Source organism: Bactrocera neohumeralis, chromosome 3 (assembly GCF_024586455.1).
Source record: "Bactrocera neohumeralis isolate Rockhampton chromosome 3, APGP_CSIRO_Bneo_wtdbg2-racon-allhic-juicebox.fasta_v2, whole genome shotgun sequence".
Lineage (NCBI taxonomy): Eukaryota > Metazoa > Arthropoda > Insecta > Diptera > Tephritidae > Bactrocera > Bactrocera neohumeralis.
Window position 1 is genome coordinate 21,074,285 of NC_065920.1, and position 19,524 is coordinate 21,093,808.

Below are 19,524 nucleotides of genomic sequence, written 5' to 3' on the forward strand. Positions count from 1 at the left end.
GTGCATAAAGCGCTAAGATAAGCACTTCCTGATTTATACAAGAACTCAGTGACGTAGTATCACATATAAAATAAATAAATTAAATATAATTTTAGTTGTTTTGGAGTTCTGCTTTATAACACCTTGCTTAGCATTGACAGTGTGTTTGAAATGGTTAATTAACTAAGCATTCTAGAAGCATTATGTGCATTTTATGCGCATTTGAATACCCTCTATATAAACTACTTTTAGTACGGAAGAAATCTTCATTCAGTTTGACAAAAGAATAAATTTTGCTTTTCTCAAAACGTTATCCAAGTTTTTAGCACGCAAAATTGCGTCATCTTTAAATCACCATGAAGGTCGGTAGTAAATAAGGAAGCTATAAAGACTTCATTCAAAACTGCGCTTATGAAGGAATTAGAAAAAAAAACTATTTTTATTTCATTGTGAAGGTATACATAGACCACGTCCAGTACGTAGTATTCATAGCTGAGAGTATACACGAAGATCGTGGAGAGTCGATTCGGCGCCGTTCGCAGTAACTCAGACTGACATATGGAACGACTTGGCGCATTTGACGTCCAGATCTTAAATTGAGAGCATACAAATTACGTCTTGTGCAAGAGCTGACACCGTTCGACCTTCCCAAGCGACAACGCTTTGCTCTATGGGCTCTTGAAATGTTCCGAGTCTAAGTCCGAAAACTAACTTCTAAATATTACTATATTTAAATTCTAAATTTAAGTAGTAATAATTTCATTACGTGAAATACAACGCAATTTCTAAACAATTTTCGTCAGGATTTGTTCTTAAGTCTTCTGTGCGAAATCTCGAAATTGGGCTCCAGTTGCCTCTTATACTAAAAACCTTTGGTAAGGTTTGGTTTTAAAGCCTTTTTTGAGTTTGAAATCTTTGGCCGAAAAATATATTAAGTTTCTCAAGTTTTTAAAACCAGTTATTCACCGAAATATAGATTTTTGGTATTAAGTCTTTTTTCGTGCAACTGAAATTTTCGCCAAGTTTCGTTCTTAAGTCATTAGTAGACTACTATTTAGCTGAAGTTTCGGCCTTAAGTCTGTTTTATGATGAAAATTCTTAACAAGTTTCGTTCGTAAGTCTTTTGAAAAGAGACCGAGAATTTCTTGAAGGTGTCTAAAAACCAATTTTTTAAAATGCCAAATGACGAAAAATCGTTTTCTTTACCGACTCTAATTAACTCTCTAATAATCAATCAAGTAGTTTTTGCAAGTTTTCGAGAACTGCCTTAAGCGTTTGATTTACACAGTAAATATTTGAAATCTGATGTTTTAGAACGAAACAATGAATATTTTTTTTATACAGGAGAATTCAAATTGAATTATTATTTTTTTTTAACAAATTTACCACCTGTTTTAATTGTAATTTGTACAATAAAAATATTGTGCAATAAAATTTAATTTTTGAAAAAAAATTTTTCAAGTTTCATTATAGAAAATGAAAAAAATAATAAGTTAAAAAAAATATTGTACAATAAAATTTAATTCTCGACAAAAAATTTTTCACCTTTTTTATTGTAGAAAACAAATAAATAAAATAAAATGAATATTCTACAACAAAATTCAATTTAACCTTTTTTATTAAAGTTTCTGCAATAAAAAAAAATATTGCACAATAAAATATAATTTTCGATAAAATATTTTGTACAATAAAATTTATTTTCCATAAAAAATTGCTCATCTTTTTATAATATTTAGAAAAATGAGAAAAAAATATTGCACAATAAAATATAAACGATAGATTTTTTTTACATCTTTTCTAAATACAGTTTGTAAAATAAATTAAAAATTTGTATTTCTTTTACCAATGTGTTTTTTTTTAACATATTGATACCATGATTGAATGAGATACAAATTAAATGGATTTTTGTTTTTTACTTTTTGGACTTAAAAACTTTGCTAAATGTTAAAAATAATTTTACTGTAATTTAACAAATGCAAAATCAACACATTTGTACATACATACTTATTTATCTAATAAACCAACATTTTAATCACGCTTTCGCTGAGTTTTTATTATTCACTACACTTACCGTTATAAATATGTTAATCCAATTAATTTATTATAGTTGTTTATTTTCTATCTGGTGTTGTAGCTGTAATAAGTACAGAAAATCGTAGGCGTTATTTCACAAAAATTCGTTGTGGTTCAAAAATTTAGTATTTTTATGGAATTATGCTTAATTTTTTTTAATAAAAGTTAAATTTTTTTTTCAATTTTTCCTAAAAATTTTTGTTTTAAATTTTCTAAAAATTCTTCTAAAAAAAAAAAACTTTTTTAAATTCTCATTTTTTTAATTTCCAAAAGAAATTGTAAAAAAAAATATTTCTAAAAATTTTCTATTTTTATATTTCAAATTTTTATAATTTTTTTTTTCATAAATATATTTATTTTCTCAAGTTCACTAAAATTAATTACTCCACTAAAGTGTTTCTGCAATCACCGTTTGTGACCCGAAATAATTATTACAAAATAATTATTATCGAAATTGCACACAAATTTTTACACGCACCACTTAGTACGCCTGCGTTAGTCAGTTGCTTACTAGAATACCGTTAAATTCAAATACTCTGCTTCGCCCATAAACTCCGCGATTCGGATGCATTCACGCGCGACACTCACTTGCTGAAGCCGTTCACTTCACTGAACTACTTTTTATGCAATGCAGTGCAAAAGTAGTAGACCCCGCAGCCGAAAAATCCACTGCAGCACTGATAGTCCGTCAGGCGTTAGGCCAAAAGCGGAGCTAAAGCCAACGAGCTAAAGAGCAACACTCAACAGCAGCAGCTTAGACGAGATCGACGAAGCGTCAGCGATTAACGCGCACGAATACGAGACAATAACAAAAACAATAACAAAACAGGAACAATAAGTATTACAAAGCAAAGCGGCAATCATATAACGGACGCAATCGAACAATCGAACAACAATACTCAAATGCTACTAGCATATATACCGAGTATATGCCGTGAGTATGTATGTATGTATGTAGGTGAGTCCAGTGACGAGCTGCGGCCGACCAATAAGCAAATTCAATAGACGAATTGAAAAATTTTTGGTTCAACAGATTTCGTTAAATTTGGCAACAGGAATGTTGTTGTGGAACACGCACACGAGCCGAACGAATTTCGTACGTTTACGGAGCAGCTGTGGCGACGGCGACGGCGCACTGCAGACACGATTGAATGACAAATTTGTACTGAGCCGGGAATGTGAGTAACTTAATGCATTTATAAATCAACATTGAAGGTGGAATACTCGCACCTACTGCCACACATACATACAAACACACACATGTGCTGCGTGACAGAATCAAGTATTTTTAATGTAAACTGAGTTTAATCGTGGGGAGTTGAGAACTTTTTTTTACATGTTTGCTCAATGCAACGACTTGCAACTGTCATATGCAAATCTATGCCTAATTGTTGTTGTTGTAACAGTCGCTGAGAGTTGTGCTGACTGGCATTGTGTGGTAGGTTGGCAATGGATGAGCGTTTTCGAAAGTTAATATATCATACTTACAGAGTTTGTACGATTTACATGCTGATTTGAGCTAATTAGTACGTATTATTCTTGTAATTCTTTGCGTTTGAAACTTGAATGAAAGCAAAAAATATAAGTTTTGAATAGTTTGGCTAATTGAGTTTTATGGAGTTTTTCAATTTCTTCGCTTATATTGGGATTGAAGAGTTTGTAAAACAAAATTTCGTTTTTGAACAATCAGCTGTATTGGAGCTACATATACCTACATAGGTTAAAGTAGTTCGATCTCATTTGTTTAACGTGCCCACTTTCTCATCATCAAATGTCAAATATTACAAATTTTCGTAATCATAATTGCATTTTTTGTAGAATTATTACACAAAATGCAGTTTTTGAACAATACGTTATATGGCAACCATATGTTACACCCAACCAATCTTCTTGATTTTACCTGTCCACTTACTAATCATGACGTGCAAACACTTTGTAAAGTTTCATGTTAATAGTTTATCATTTGTAGTAGTTATAATTAAAAATATTGTTTTTGAACAATAATTTATATGGCAGCTATATGCTATAATCAATCAATCTTAATGATTTTACGGATCCACTTTCTAGTCATAATATGCAAACACTCTGCAAAATTTCGTGTTATTAGCTTATCATTTCTATGAGTTATAAGTGAAAATATTGTTTTTGAGCAATAATTTATATGGCAGCTATATGTTAAATCAACCAATCTTAATGATTTTGCGCGTCCAATTTTTAATCATAATATTCAAACACTCTGCAAAGTTTCGTGTTCGTAGCTAAACATTTCTAGGCGCGATTATTGAAAAACTCATTTTCGAACAATAAGTTATATGACAGCTATATGTTTTAGTAATCAGATTGTTATGATTTTAGCAGTATAATTTCTAGCTATCATATGTAAGTACCTTGCAAACTTTCGTCTTCGTAGCTATGTACATTAGTTTGCGAATTATGTCACAAAAACTTATTTTCGAAAAATAAGTTATATGGCAGCTATATGTTTTAGGCAACCAATTTTGATGACTTTTGTTGGCCTGTAATATTAATCATCAGGTATAAATGTAACAACAATTCAAGTTCACAGCTATGTAAGTACAGGAGTTATAAGACCAAATTTGATATTTCAACAATCGGTTGTATGGCAACTTCATATTATAGTGCTGATAACAAATTTACTTTGCAGTATTTGCGAATTAAAAATCATACTTGCAATAACCAAAAAAAAATTATGATTTTCCTCAAACCTTTCTACAACAATCACGCTTATCTGAACGAAAAGTCTTCGTTGATTACATTGTATGATCGACCGCACTCACCGTCCAATATGCTAAATCTGATCAATAAAACTCAATATCTCTCATAACTTGTATCAAACGACAAATAAATCAGCGTGTTTCAACCAAAGCCTTTGAGGCATCAACAAATTCCGGTCACAAGTTCAAAGTGTGGCAATCAAATCGGTAGCCGGAAGGTGTTCAAAACCATTTCATACACAACAAATTGCAAATGTAATATCTCAAATAAAGGTTCGAATATTTATGCGTTCATAAATAACACACACTCGCTTGTGCTCTCCTAGCGCTCGTAAGCAGCGCTACTTGGAGCATGTAGGCGAATATCCAAGCTGTTTAACAATTGATTTAGTTGTCATGATTTTATTTTATGATTATTTTGGTGATTTTATGTCGAAGTGGATTTGGACGCAGATATTTCACAATGCAATTTTTTAAAGCAAAAAATTTTGTTCGTAATCAGCCAATGTGGCAGGTTGGATGATGGTTGTTGCATGTTGTGGATAATGAATATTTATATGTAAAAATTGTTTTTGTTTAGCAGGAAAAGTGAATTGAGTTGTTGCAATATTTTACGTGTGTATGATTTGCGGCTTATAATGGTTTCTTCGCGAGGCTGATTTCAATCAAATTTTGTAGCAAATTGATATCAACACCTGGGGCAGATAATTAGGGTTTTAACAAAATATTGTTAAATTCATTGTTATACATTTTTTTATAGACTATTTTTTATATTTTTTTAAGACATATGTATTGCATGATTCCTTGATCTTACATGAGCGTTTATTAACGAAAGGAAGAAAATTCAAGCCACAAAAAACGGACTATTTTGATTATAACGAAATTATTTGTGCATGAAACTTAACTTTTCATGGAGATAATATTTATAAGACATTGTTCGATATATGTATATAACCGAATAAGAAGCGGTAAGATTATAAAAAAATAGTAATTAATATTTGTATATGTCTCTGGCTATTTGCAGATGTTTAGTCGAGAAACATGTGATACATAGAACTATCTTTTCTAGTAAATCTATTTTAAATGACTTTGGAGAGGTTCTAATCCATTTAAATTCCAAGAAACAGCCAAGTGCTTGCCCAAATGTAGTTAGCGTAGAGTTTGTTCAAAATTCACACTATGAAAGTCGCTTACCAACAAGATATTTTGACCTAAAAATCGATCCCGAAAGAACTAAATACAAATCAAGTATGATTGAAGGACAGATTTCGCAAATGACTTCTCTCGTCAATAGAGTAAGCAAAAGAAATCAGGCATTATATTACTTTAGATTTTTCCGACTGATTTACAGTTGGGAACTTTTTAAAACATATTTGTAAATAATGTGCAAAATTCATAGATTAGCTTAAGAATATATGTAAATATCCTCGCCGGGATGAATAACTTATAGATTTTGTACCTCTATATCTTTTACATAAATTATTTGATTTTTTTTTTTTCATATCCATTTTAAGAAATATAATTGCATGATATCGATTTAACTAACTAGACTAGCTTAGTGACGAGAATTTTTTCTATTAATTTAATCACAACTTAGAACGCTTATGAAAAGTCACAACATTGGCTGAAAATTTGCAACGTTGAAAATGTATAAATATGGGAAATGCCAAAATAATTGTCCCAATTTTTTAAGACAGCTTTATGAAAAATAATGGAAAACGTCGAATTCGACCAAAATGTAAACACTGGATCGATTGCCTAGAAGCCAAACAAACGCTATTTGAAACCGTTAAAATAAGGTCGGATACCAAAATACATTCGATGTATGGTTTTACGCCACGTGAGTCCACTCAAATTAATGCTACTAATTTTTTATCCTTTTCCATTCTTTATCGAATGCTGAACTATCGCTAAACAAACGAAACAATAATATGGTTAACAATGAGCATGAAAAGTGGTCTCTTACGACAACGTCAACTGAAAAGTGGTCTTGCTTGTGAGAATTTGAGTCCTTATCTGTAGTTCGTGCCGACAATTCGAGTCGGCGCTATCGACGGCCACACTTATTCAAAGCTTGGTGTGTAGAGGAGCTTTGAGCTGTTTTGTGGGGCGTTGGCAGAACAAACTCTCTTACAACCAAACACTTAATTTATATAGTCAGGCTGAACTGTCAATAATTTTGATGTCAAAGATCTAAGAAGAAATTGTCAATCTCTTAGGAGATGTATTTTCTTACTGGTGAAGAAATCATCTCAAAAAGAAACTTGAAATAAGCAAGTGAAAATCGTCTGTTACTGGTTTTTGCTAATAGGCACGAGGTTCCGCCACAAAATATAATGAGATTTTTATTATAGATAAGAAAAAAAACGGTTTTTAAAATTTTTTTTTGAATGTTGAAAATTATTTCTTTTTGCATTTAAATTATTTAATGTCAAAAGCTATAAATAATTGAGCTAGCAATAAATTTTATTTTCTATTCTTATCTAAAATGTTTAATGTGACTTAGCTTTCTTACAACCAACTCTTAATGAGACCTTCAGTAATTGTTCTAATGTGATCATAGACGTATTGATTTGTTGTTGAAAAATTGTAAAAAAACTTGAAGCATTTTTATTCATAATGTAGTGTCCCTCATTAATAATGAATTGTTATTAGTAATTTTTGAAATGCATTGTTTCGCAAACAATTATTTTTTGTTCTTATTTCTAAGTCACATTTAACTATTTAATGTCAAAAGCTATAAATAATTGAGCTAGCAATAAATTTTATTTTCTATTCTTATCTAAAATGTTTAATGTGACTTAGCTTTTCTTAATGAGACCTTCACGCCTCAATGTGATCATAAATTTTTTGGCAATGTAAAAATCTAAGCATTTTTATTCATAATATACTGTAGCATAAAATTTTCAGCTTGCGCTGTCAGATATAACCAATATATAACCCATATGTAACCATATTATAACCAAAACTGTAATTTTGTTTCAATGTGCTTAGTTTCTATTGTATCGTTTTTCCTTAGCCTGTAAACTTATGAAAAGTGATGTTACGTTATTTTGAATTTTATGTGACGATATTCACTATTTTACTATTTGAGTGCTTTGATGTCATTTTTCAAGATAGAGGCTTAAAAAACTAAAAATTTAGAGATTTTCTTGTATTTTATGATAGTTTGAGGCGTCAGAGTTGAATAAAATATAATATGTTCTTAGAAAATACTTTAATCCTGAAATAAATATAATATTTTCTTAGGAAAGACTTTAATCCTAATAAAAATTTATTTTTTTTCATCTCTGATAGCGTTTTTAAACTTTCAAAATTCTATAAAATTTATATTTTCAAAGACGATCACATCATAAATTGATTGCTGTTAGATTTTGCTCTACATTTTTTACCATTTTTTTCAATATTGCATTGAAGAACTTGTCAAATGCTCCAAATAATAAAAATCACAATTATTGAGTACTTAATTTTCCTACAGTGTTACTTTATTTATATATGTTTGTCAGCATTTGCATTCGGTAGATTGATGTGCTAATGCAAATGACTTAATGCTACTTGTCAAAGATGCTACTTTTTAATTGTCGTAGCTTAATATGACATACGACACTTGAGTTGGCATGCATTCACTAAATTTATGTGTCTTCAGAGTCAAGTATGCTATTTCAAGTTCAAATAGAATGCATAGCCTGCGATAAATATCTAGTGCAATAGACCAAAAAAATAAATAAAGAAAAGGTAATAAAATAGAAAAAAAAATATTTAAAAAAATATATTTAAAATTTTATTGTTTATTATATGACAATCGTGATGACATTCGCTTCCTAACAAGTTTAAGTGGCAATGATCTTTACGATTAGATTAAATGGTTGATTCTTAACTTGCATTTGGCAGTTTTTCGTTTACGATGCGAAAAGTTTATCTCATGATTTTTACCATGGAAGAAAAAAACTGAGCAACGAGTTTGGTTGAAATTATTTGTTTCCGAAGGAATCGCGGCTACGGACTCGTTAAATATGTTCCAGCAGTCTACTTTATCACGATCACTAGTATTTGAGTGGCACAAAGTATACAGTGAAGGTCGAGAAGTCATCGAAAACTTGTCAAAGGAAGCACCACTGTTAATTAATAATTTTACGATGCTTGAAAATTATCGTTTGGCATCAAAGAGATCTTTTTTTATCAAATATAGCAGAGGATATCTCTTTTATGGATACACACTCAACATATTTTGGTTAATGTTGTAGGTATGAAGCGTGTCAATGCTATATTCGCATCATTACTGGTGAGACCTGGGTTTATGAATATATTGTGAAAACTGTCAAAAAAAATAGAGCTCCGAAAATGAGCCAAACACAAAAGAATAAAAAACAAAATTCACTGATGGTACTAGAAATTCTCCCAGCTGAGGCTTATAACAAGTGTATGGAAAATAATGTTAATCGTTGACATCATTGGCTCAGGAGTCAATTTTGAGAGCGATAATAAAGACTTGTATTGAAATACATGAAAATTATGTCAGTCTGGGTAAAATTTGCTAGTACAAGTCCAAAAAAAAAGTCGCTGAATTTTAAAGATTTACCAATTTTTCCGCAAGGCTTAAAGATGTCTGAAACTATACTTTTCAAAATAAACTATACTCAAACTATATTTCATAAATAATTCCACCCTAGCAGCCTCTTTTGTAAACAAATGTCGGCTCAATAATTATTAGAATATAAAAAATAACAACAACAAAAAAAGGTTACCCTTACATTGTCTTGGAAAATATTTAAAAAATATTTACGACACCACACAAGCCGTTCAATAAAATGGCAGCCGTAATGGACAAAGTGTGAAATATTACGCTTCAAGACAGCTTAACAAAAACAAAATCAAACACTCAAAGTTTGTCGCAGGTCAAAGCGCAGCGGGAGCGTATAGTCACGTTTGATACTCTAGTTGGCCCGCACATAAACTGCCAAAACGAAGAGCGAAATAAGAAAACACTTACCGTTGGACATGCAATACTTCTTAACTTGTAACCTCGTGTAAGCGTTGTACGATCTAAATGAAATGAAATTGGCAGCATAACGAAGCAAAAGTTAGACGCGAGTGGAATTTTTCTTCATTTCATTTTCAAATTATCAGTATCAATGTAGAGTAGTCTGCTCTATTTCTTCTCTTCAGTTGCTAAGGTTACATAGTCTCTGCATTACTTTCGGAATCAACTTATGAAAGGTTTTCGGCACCAATCAATTGTGATGAGAGTGCGAGTGTTAACCGTTTAAAAAGATAAACACATCACTTTTTAATATGGTGACGAAATTGTTTTGAACTCGAGATTGTGAGGTATAAATAATAATGTTAGAGATGACAGTAGATATATTAACTATAAACTAAGTTCTGTAGAATCCAAACAGCATCCAAAATCTTACTACAGGGTTTAGTTCTAAAGATAGAACTATTTTTTCCAGTAAATCTAGATTAAATGACTTTGGATAGGTTCTACTACATTTAAATTCCATGAAAAAGCCAAATGTTTGCCCAAATATAGAAAGCGTAGAATTTGTTCCGACTTCACACCATTATGAAATTAGCTTACTACGATGATATTTTAAATTGAAGGACGATCCCGAAAGAACCCAATACAAAACACAAACACAACATAAATAACTTCCCTCACCAGTGAAGTAAGCAAAAGCTATCTGACATTATATTACTATAGGTTTTGTCTGACTGATTTATAGTTGGGCAATTTTTGAATCGTATTTCTAAATAAAGTTCAAAATGTATCGATTATTTTAAGAATGTTTGTAAATAGTATCGTCGGGATGCGTAACTATAGATTAATCGAATGAAAATAAGATGATATATAGTATGTGTAAAAGTCAATAACACAGATATATACTACATATTTAAAGGTATTTTATAGCAAATAATTTGTTACAGATTTACCCAGGCCACTTTGTTACTTCCCAGCGGCACATGGGGTTTGATTTCATTTAAAGAACTTAGGCTACTGCCAATATCTTCTAATTGTATAGGTACATACGGATTTTGGAGCCTTGGAGACAATGCACATCATAATATATGTATATTTATATAATATAATTTATCTTTTGTGTTTTCAGTTAATTTCATGTGCGACTTCTTGAAATGATCGGGTAGTAGAGGCCTTGATTTTGTATCTCTATATATAATATTTTATGTAAAATATCAGATTTTTTTTTTTCATATCCGTTAGAAGAAATATGTGACTCTTTCATCCCTTTCACTAGACTAGCCATATAAAGTACAGGCTGTTAATTCTAGTGACAAGAATTTTTCCGATTTCCTTAATCACAATCTTTGAGGAAAAGTGGCAATGCTGGATACAAGTCTCAACGGATGGATGAAAATCGGCAACGTCGGATGAAAAGTAGCAACGTTGGAAATGTATGTTTTTTAAAAATATAGGAAATACAAAAATGATTTGCTAATTTTTCAAGCAACTTTCTGAAAACATGAAAATAATTGTAGTCCTAAGTCAAGTCAAGTTATTGAGAAAATAATTGTATATATGATCAAAACTAGTTCATACTCATACTAACATAGAGGCATTAGACTACCCCAGATTATTACTAAAAAGCATCTTTAAACTTTTGCGACCATATGTCTGCTCTCAGCCACCAAAGCCAAAAAAACCAAAAAGTAATACTTGTAATATTGTTGCCTATCGATCAGGTGATATTTTATTATTAGCGTGGAAGGATAGGAGAATACCATTTTACGATGCCTCAGGTATGAAAACTATTCAAAAAACATTAAAAGGAGGTAGCACCGTCAACATTAGCAAACCAAAAGTTATCATAAACTAAAATTTGAGTATGGGAGCTGTCGATAAGGCTGATCAGTATGCAAATTCATATTGTTTTATGAGAAAATCATGTAAATGGTAGAGAAAAATGTTTTTCTGGGGATTAGAGATAAGCGCAATCAATGCATACATCTTATATAAAGAGTCAGCAAAGAGAAATCAATACGCCTATGTCACATTTTATGTTTGTCCGAAATTTGGTGGAACAACTTGTAGGTGATTTTCGTGATGAAATATTTTCGTCCTCAGATACAGAGGAAAGGCTAAACTCCAAACTCCATATATTGCGGCACTGTGAAGATGTAGAAAGTAAAGATTGTTCCGTATGTTCAAACAGAAAAATTTCAGGCGGAAGACGCCAAACTAACTATTTTTTTTTTGACACATGTTTTCAAAAACCAGGGCTTCATATTGGAGACTGCTTTGAAAGATACCACACGATGCAGAACTATAAAATATAATTTTTGTATAAACTTAAACATATTATTATATTACATGTATCTTAAGTTTTGAAAGAATTAATAAATTATATTTTTCCTTCACAATCTTGCATACTGTGTATTATTGTTTTTTCAACGAAATTTAATTCCGACCAGCATGACTCCCATATACAAAATTAATACGGTCCCAAAGGGTTAAATCTAAGTTTGGTGTAAGAATATTAAGTTAATTATATGATGTAAAATATGTAATCCTTGATAATAAGTAATTGTGAAAGACCAAACATATTATAAATGAATTTATTTTACCATAACTTAAGTTTCTTCCCTTCAAAAAAAAAAGAAAAATGTTCCTCACATGAACATGATTTTGAGATTTTTTTTTATGGTAGCCATATGTTATAGTGGTTCAATATCGGAGGCTCTGACAAATATACAGTTACCTCGGGAGAAAAGAACGTCTGCAAATCTTCAGATTATAACACAAGAATTGAAGGAATGATTCCGGTATATACAAACGGGCATGGCTAAATCGATTAAGCTCGCCATGCTGAGATTATTTATATATATATTTATATAGGGTCTCCGACGTTTCCTTCAATAAGTAATAGACTTTTTGAATAGCATTTCTATAGCTTAGTCTGTTGTGTGATCATTGCTATTAGAACTTTTTTTTTAACTTTTTTTTTACCGCCGGTACTTGAACCCACAAAGCTATGGGTGTATTCCCCTAACAAGGCCGCCTATATGAATGTGAATGCACAAATATTTTCTACTAAATTTTTCACATTTAATTAAGTCCATTTATAGCATTGGTAATCGATTATTTTCTGTTTTTATTGACCATTGCGAAAATTGTTTATTTGCGAGCTTTAATTCAATTTTGGACTTATTTCAAGGTGCGCCTACAGCTGAACGCGAGCGCTTCGCTATTTTTAAATTATTATTATTATTATTGTCGATTTTGTTTGCCTTAAATTATGGCTTTTTAATATAACTTTGTTTAATGGCATGTATTTATTTTATTACAGCAATGACCAGGCTTGGCCATAACTTAAGTGGTAACCATTTTCTTGGCAATAAGAAAAAATCGATGGGTGAACATATATATGTAAGTATATATTGGTTTTTGTATAGATGTAGTATATACTTATTATACATACATATATTTATATATACTTTTTATTCATTTATATCTCTCGGTGCTTAATAGAACCATCACTGCCGCTTCGAAATTGTATTTTTATGAGAATTTCATTTGCATTTGCCGCCAAAATGCAATCGTTGCATCCATAGCGGTACTTTTCCTAGCTTATTTATTGCAGCTGTGCGAAAACACAGCTGATGACAAGCGCTGATAGACGAGCGGGTCGCAGCGCGCTACAAGCACACGCTTGTACTTGTATGTGGTAGCTTTACAAGCTCGTCGAACATATTCGAACTGTTTTGTTTTCCTTTGTTGCTATTATTGTTGTTTTCAATAGTCAGCCACATACATACATATTTTTAGTTATGGGAAAGAGATTACATTGTCTGTGTAGAGATTCTTATTAGCCTTTGGCCGCAGCTTTCGAGTTGTGTTTTCATAGTAGAGCTTGGAGAGGGGTGTACGGTTGGTGATGTAGAAATCGGAAAGGTTAAATACGAGCTTGGCTTACACGTCCCAATAAATCAATGGGTCACTTTGAAGTCAATGCAAAAATGTTAATAATTCTATTGTGCTTGTGTACTTGCAATTAACCAAACAAGTTAAGCTGAAATCTTTGGCTTGCTGGCTGAGTCAAAAAGTTCGGTAAATAACTAGAGCACACAACAGCTGGAATGTTAGACAATTCATTAAGGCGCAGATATGCTTCTTCTTTGTATGCTTAGATTTATATTTTATGGCATTTGTCACACGAAAATGTAATGGATTATTTAAATTTCTAAGGTATACCGTCAAATGCTCAGAGAAAGAACGTTTAGTCATCGGAAAATCCAGAAAAACTCGTTCTTTCGTACTTTCCACAGCTTAATTTCAATTGTACTTTACTAGGTTCCAAGTATGGGATATAGTATTGGTTCTTTATTGAGGTTAGAGATTCTGGAATCTTTTAATGCACAAAGAAACAATCTCCTCTTCATCTTAACAGAATTGCTTTTACAATTTCGGTTATAAAATCCTGTCATTCTATATTTTACATATATTTCAATTTTCTCTCGAAGATTCATGTGTATTATTCGAGAAATAAATGAAAAGTAGATCCCTAATACCTCGATCTTCATGAGTCAACCACAACACTTTCGAGTACGGTGAGTCCACCTTGCTTTCAATTCCGCCTGTTTTTTGGGGTCTCCTTTTTACGAATTGAGCAGAACACACTTCAATTCCAATCATTATTCCAATCAATTCCAATCGTTGGGCAGGCTTTCGTCCGACCTTATTCTACAAAGAAGCAGATGCATGTGCCTTATGTATTTCACTGCCATTTAGCAGGCTGGAGAAGTGTTCCCTCCATAATTTTAGGATGTCTGTATAATTTAGTAAGTTCTACAAGAGAATGCACCGGTCTTGAAACCTTCTATTAGTCGTCGCATCTTTTCGTAGAATTTTCAGGCATCACCACTGTCGTCAAGCTCTTCATACACAGCATTTTTGGCCGCTCTCTTTCTGCAAATGCGTCTCGCTTCGCTCTTCAACTCTCGGTATCTATCCCAACCCGCACGTGTTGTGGTCGATTGTAACGTTGGGAGGTAGGCAGTCTGCTTTCTCACTACTGCGACACGGCATACCTCATCGTTTGCGTAAGGATTTTGAAATGCCGACTCTCAGTTCCCTTATACCCAGTTGCTGATGGGTGCTTTCAGAGAGCAGAAGTGCAAGTCGAGCAGAAAATCGTTCGGCTGTCTGTTATGATTGCAGCTTCTCGACGTCGAAGCTTGTGTTTGTTGACGTGCGTTGTTTGCTGCACAGCTGCAGGTACGCATCTTGACTGAAACAAGATAGTGGTCCGAGTCGATGTTAGGACCACGAAAACACCGTAGACGTGTCTTCCGTCTACCTCAACATGATCGATCTGGTTAGTGGCTTTTCGATCTCGAGACAGCCAGGTAGCTTGTTGAATTTTCCTATGCTGGAATCTAGTACTACGGATATCCATATTTCGGGAACTGGCGAAGTCAGAGATCAGAGAACTTTCCTCACTTGCGTGAGCTTCTACACATGACTCCATCCTTTGATTTAAAATCTAACATTAAACATAGCACATTTATGTATATATAAGCCAACTTTTATCGAACCTTTCTTAACTATCGTACAAACAACGAACTGCAAGTTCCAGCTTCTTTATTCAAAGCATCGTTATTGTCGTTTTTAGTTTGTTGAGGTTGAATAGTGTATGTATACAGAAATTTAAAGTCCACAAATTATTTAACAAATCCGCCGTCTTCGCAAGGGAGTTTGGAGCTTTTCGCCTTCGAAGAATTAAAAAGTGTTATCTATCTTGAATATTTAGAGTTACCAGAACTTTAAGTGAAGTGAGTTTAGTGACTCTACTGCAGCGCGTTAATATTTTCATTAGTGATAGTCGAGATGGGCGCACAGAGTTCGAAAGATTTTATGAAAATAATATTTGGTTGCTATTTATGGGGGCATTTTATATTTGTAGATGCCTTCCACTCATAACTCGTAGCCTCCAAATGTTGATGGGATTTTAGAGCTCAACTAAACGCCTTAAATTTTAAATTAAAAACCAATTTCAAAACATTAGCCAGCAATAAAAGTGAATGTAGACCCAAAAGCGAAGAATATTGACCACTTCGCCAACAATTAGTAAAGTTTAAGAGCCGGGCAACAGTTTGAGCCTCTCTACAAATTAAACTAAACAGCGGTGAACTGACCTGCAGCAAGCGACAAAGCGCCAAAATTGGTAAATTCTAGCAGCAGCGCTTTGAAAAATTAACAACTCATAACATTAACAACAGCAACAACATTAAGAATTGTGAACAATAACAATAACAAATGCCATACTCGTACAATTTCAATTACAATTTGTGAACAACAATAAAAATAAAGCAAAAGTAGCAAAGAGTAAAATTAAATTAAAGACAAAAACAATAAAAGTGAAGGCGCATGCGCAGAAAAAAACAGTAATTGCGCGCAATTGTTTAGCTATTTGTTGTAGTAAGAAGGTCTATTTGAGTTTGTGACTTGACTTGGACGCGATTCTATTGCATGCTTGGCACTCAGCGAGCGCGCCGCGGCCGTTTTGGTAATTGCGACATGACCAAAGCGGCAATATCGTGCACACGACCGGCGTGTTGTTGTTCGCGCGCGACCAGCGAATGCCTGCAGATAGTATGAGGGTGCTCCTATAGTATTTTTCTTTTGTTTTGGCCGACGAATTTGCCCGCTCTACGGCAGCGTCCAAGGTGATGGGGCCAGAACCATGCATTGCTTTGCGGCCCCCTGCTATAAAAGAGTTGCTGCGCACAAAAGAGAGAGTGAGGAGTGAAAGGCGCTGGCAGCAAGCAGCAAGAATGCGCCATGACAAGCTATTACTGGGAGGGTATAACCTCGCAAGGTTAAAATATATGATCAACCTCCCCCGAGACAAATTCCGCCTCCTTGTCGCGCTCTATACGGGCACGGCAGGCTCAGGAAGCACTTGTCCGACATAGATATGGTCTCTTTCGCAAACTGCCGGTCTTGCGATATGGTACAGGAAACTCCAGAACTTCTGATTATAGATTGCTCAGCAATTTGTAGAAGAGACTGAAAACCCTAGGTTCCATCTACGTGGACATGGAGAACATCACCTCAGTCGCGCCCAGCAAGTTCCTGGTATTTTTCAGAGTGTTATACCTTTGTGATAATATGTAATATAAGAGAGGCAAGGGAGACTTAATTATTTTCTATCCATTATTCGTGTTGCTTTTATAGGAGAAATCCATAGAATATAGTTTCTCTTTACCTGCCAAAGCGACTATTCGGTTTACTGAGTTTCAATAAACTCCATGGAGTATAATATGACAAAAGTCCCTGTTCAAGATCAGCAGACTGCTGTTTGAACGCAATCATCTCCGTTGTCAGCGTTTCGAGTACCGGTCTCTCCCTTCGGATAACAATCGCAGCCTTGAGAGCAATGCGAAGCAGTTTGTGTGTTGTCTCGTGATCGCCGACGAAACATGGAACTACAGAACAGTAAAAACAGTGGATTTCCCCTGTGAACTGAATGAGGTGAAGACTGTCCTATTAGCTGGAAAGAAGGTGGTCGCCGCTTTCTGGTATTCTCGAGGTGTGATATACATACTTACATTAGCTACTTGTACAAGGCAAATCGATGACAAAACTCTACTGTGTGGAACTATTGGGCTGAGTCCACGTCAAATTGTAGAAAAAACTGCACCATTTTGGGAGAGAATTACCTTTACACTGTAACCACCGCCAATCTGTCCGAATTAGGCTGCGAACTGCTTTCCTATACACCTTATCCTCCCATATACCATGGCTTAATTTGGAATTCTTTTGGTTTCCAAACGTGAAAAAGTTACTCGTCGGTCAAGAAATTTAGTCGAGACAGCCGAACATCGCTGCAAATTTTTTAATTTTTCCAGAAAACCTATTTTCCAGTTAGGTTAGTAAGTTTGAGTTAAAGAAGCTTACGTTGAGCCAATAGCTATTTTCTAAAATTCTTGGTTTTTCTTTTGTGGTCTAAATATATTTCGAACTACCCTCATATACAAGCTACTCATACCGCAACGAAAGTTTAATATGGCGAACAGCAACTCTGCGACCCACACGGTCGGCATGTGTGACCCCGACGAGACGGGCGTAAAAGTTCAAAATAAGGCTACCACTTGACTGTTTACCTGCTGTGTGGCAGCTGAGCTGGGGGGCCGGCAAAACCAAAGAAGCGAAGTCATGAGCTTGTGGTTCCGCTTAGAGTGGCAAGAAGGTATTGTACGACTATTGAACTGTGGCGCAGAAGCAACCGTTCACAATTTTATTTACTGCAAAACTCAATAACCCTCCTTGCTTGGCTACCTGCCTCGCTAAGCTTTAGCGGTTGCTACCGCTTGGTGTCTCCATACGAAATTGGCTGTGGCTAATTACCTACTCGCTATGCGGTTCGCGTTCGTGTGGATTTGGCATTTTCTAGCCACTACAATTTTGTCAGTTCTCCCTGCGGTTCCTTCCGTTTTGTTTTTTAGCCTTTGGCGCTGTCATTTGGTGTAGCACTTTTGTTGTTTTTACTAATGAAGTGTTTCGGTTAATTGGCTACTTCGGTTCTCATTCATTCATTCATTGATGCCGGGCAAGCTATTATTGATTTTTTTTCCCGAATCATTTAGTTTGTAACGCCAAATGTAGCTGATGCCTTTATTTTCGGTATCCACTGTCGGCTGATTTAATTTGGAAAAAATTTGTATGCCTTTTTCGAATTATTATTAAATTGGTATTGGTTCGCATAGTTGTTGCCAACATGTGTAGAGCTGACACCTGTTGTTGGTAGAATGAACATTGCACATGATTACATATGTACATACATATATTGTTTGGATTTTTTCGTTTCATAAAAACGTGACTTTGGCGATTTTGGCCATTCAGCTTCCGTGCTCTACTGTTCGACATTCCCATACAACACTCTCGCGTGTCTGCAGCAAATTATTAAACAATTTATTTGAACAGCATGCAAATATGGTGTTGCAGGTTGTTCTATTCGTATGTAGCATTATGAGTTGGTGGGTGGTTTATGGAAAAAAGATATTGTAAAAGAAAATGCTGAGACTGAAATACTTGTGTGAACTTGTTTTGCTGGTTAATCAGAAATGGTCGCGACTTATAGGAGGTGTCAAGACTGTCTTTTATTAATACTAGAATAATAAGAGAGACTTGCTGATAGCAGTTGAAGGTACTTATTTGACATTTAGATGGAACAATTCTGCGTTTCGTGAAAGAAATATGTTCACAAGCGTCCAAAAAATATAGTGAAGTCTAACTTCCAATCGAGGAAGGTATAGAGATTCGAGGAATATTTGAAGAAGAAGAAATACGATTATCCTAGGAGTGCTTGACAGTAGATAATAATTTGAAGGATAGTCTCCGTCTTCGATTTGATGTGAGAGAGAGACCAATGGCTGTTAGGATGAACAATGATAAATTTAATGAAAAAGGCTTATCTTGGTGCCATAGTTTAGTATACTGGGAAAGTAGGTCTTCAAAACTAGACTTGCTAAAAATGAGATTTTCAACTGATCTTCTCAAAATCACCAGACTTGGAACGGGTTACAGTTATGCTTTCTTCTCGCGTTTTATTACCGGAGATTTTGACCACCCGTTAGCCTAATGAACAGAACCTTATCCTGTCGATTCTTCTCAGCTCACTCACCTGCGAGGCTGCGTGAGCGGAGCGAAGCCATTGGAGATGAGGTGTAGTGAACATTTTCACGGATGAAGCGAAGTTACCAGTGAGATGAATCG

The 19,524-nt window shown here is 34.0% G+C and overlaps 1 protein-coding gene and 1 long non-coding RNA gene across 3 annotated transcripts in view; one reads left to right on the plus strand and one right to left on the minus strand.

Moving 5' to 3' along the window:
* The window catches only part of LOC126753957 (uncharacterized), a 43,895-nt gene extending 40,697 nt beyond the window's left edge, over nucleotides 1–3,198 (minus strand). The window contains exons 1-2 of one of the 2 annotated variants that reach the window (XM_050465750.1): nucleotides 2,641–3,198; nucleotides 2,051–2,113 (exon numbers count right to left, since the gene is read on the minus strand). The gene's annotated coding sequence lies outside the window, so the exon portion shown is untranslated. Of the gene's footprint in view, nucleotides 1–2,050; nucleotides 2,114–2,530 lie in introns of both variants that reach the window. The other variant, XM_050465749.1, reaches the window with a different exon arrangement.
* LOC126753958 (uncharacterized) overlaps nucleotides 1–19,524 on the plus strand; it is a 111,551-nt gene that overhangs the window by 44,451 nt on the left and 47,576 nt on the right. The window contains exon 2 of the long non-coding RNA XR_007666235.1: nucleotides 13,094–13,173. This is a non-coding gene — a long non-coding RNA (uncharacterized LOC126753958). The remainder of the gene's footprint in view (nucleotides 1–13,093; nucleotides 13,174–19,524) is intronic.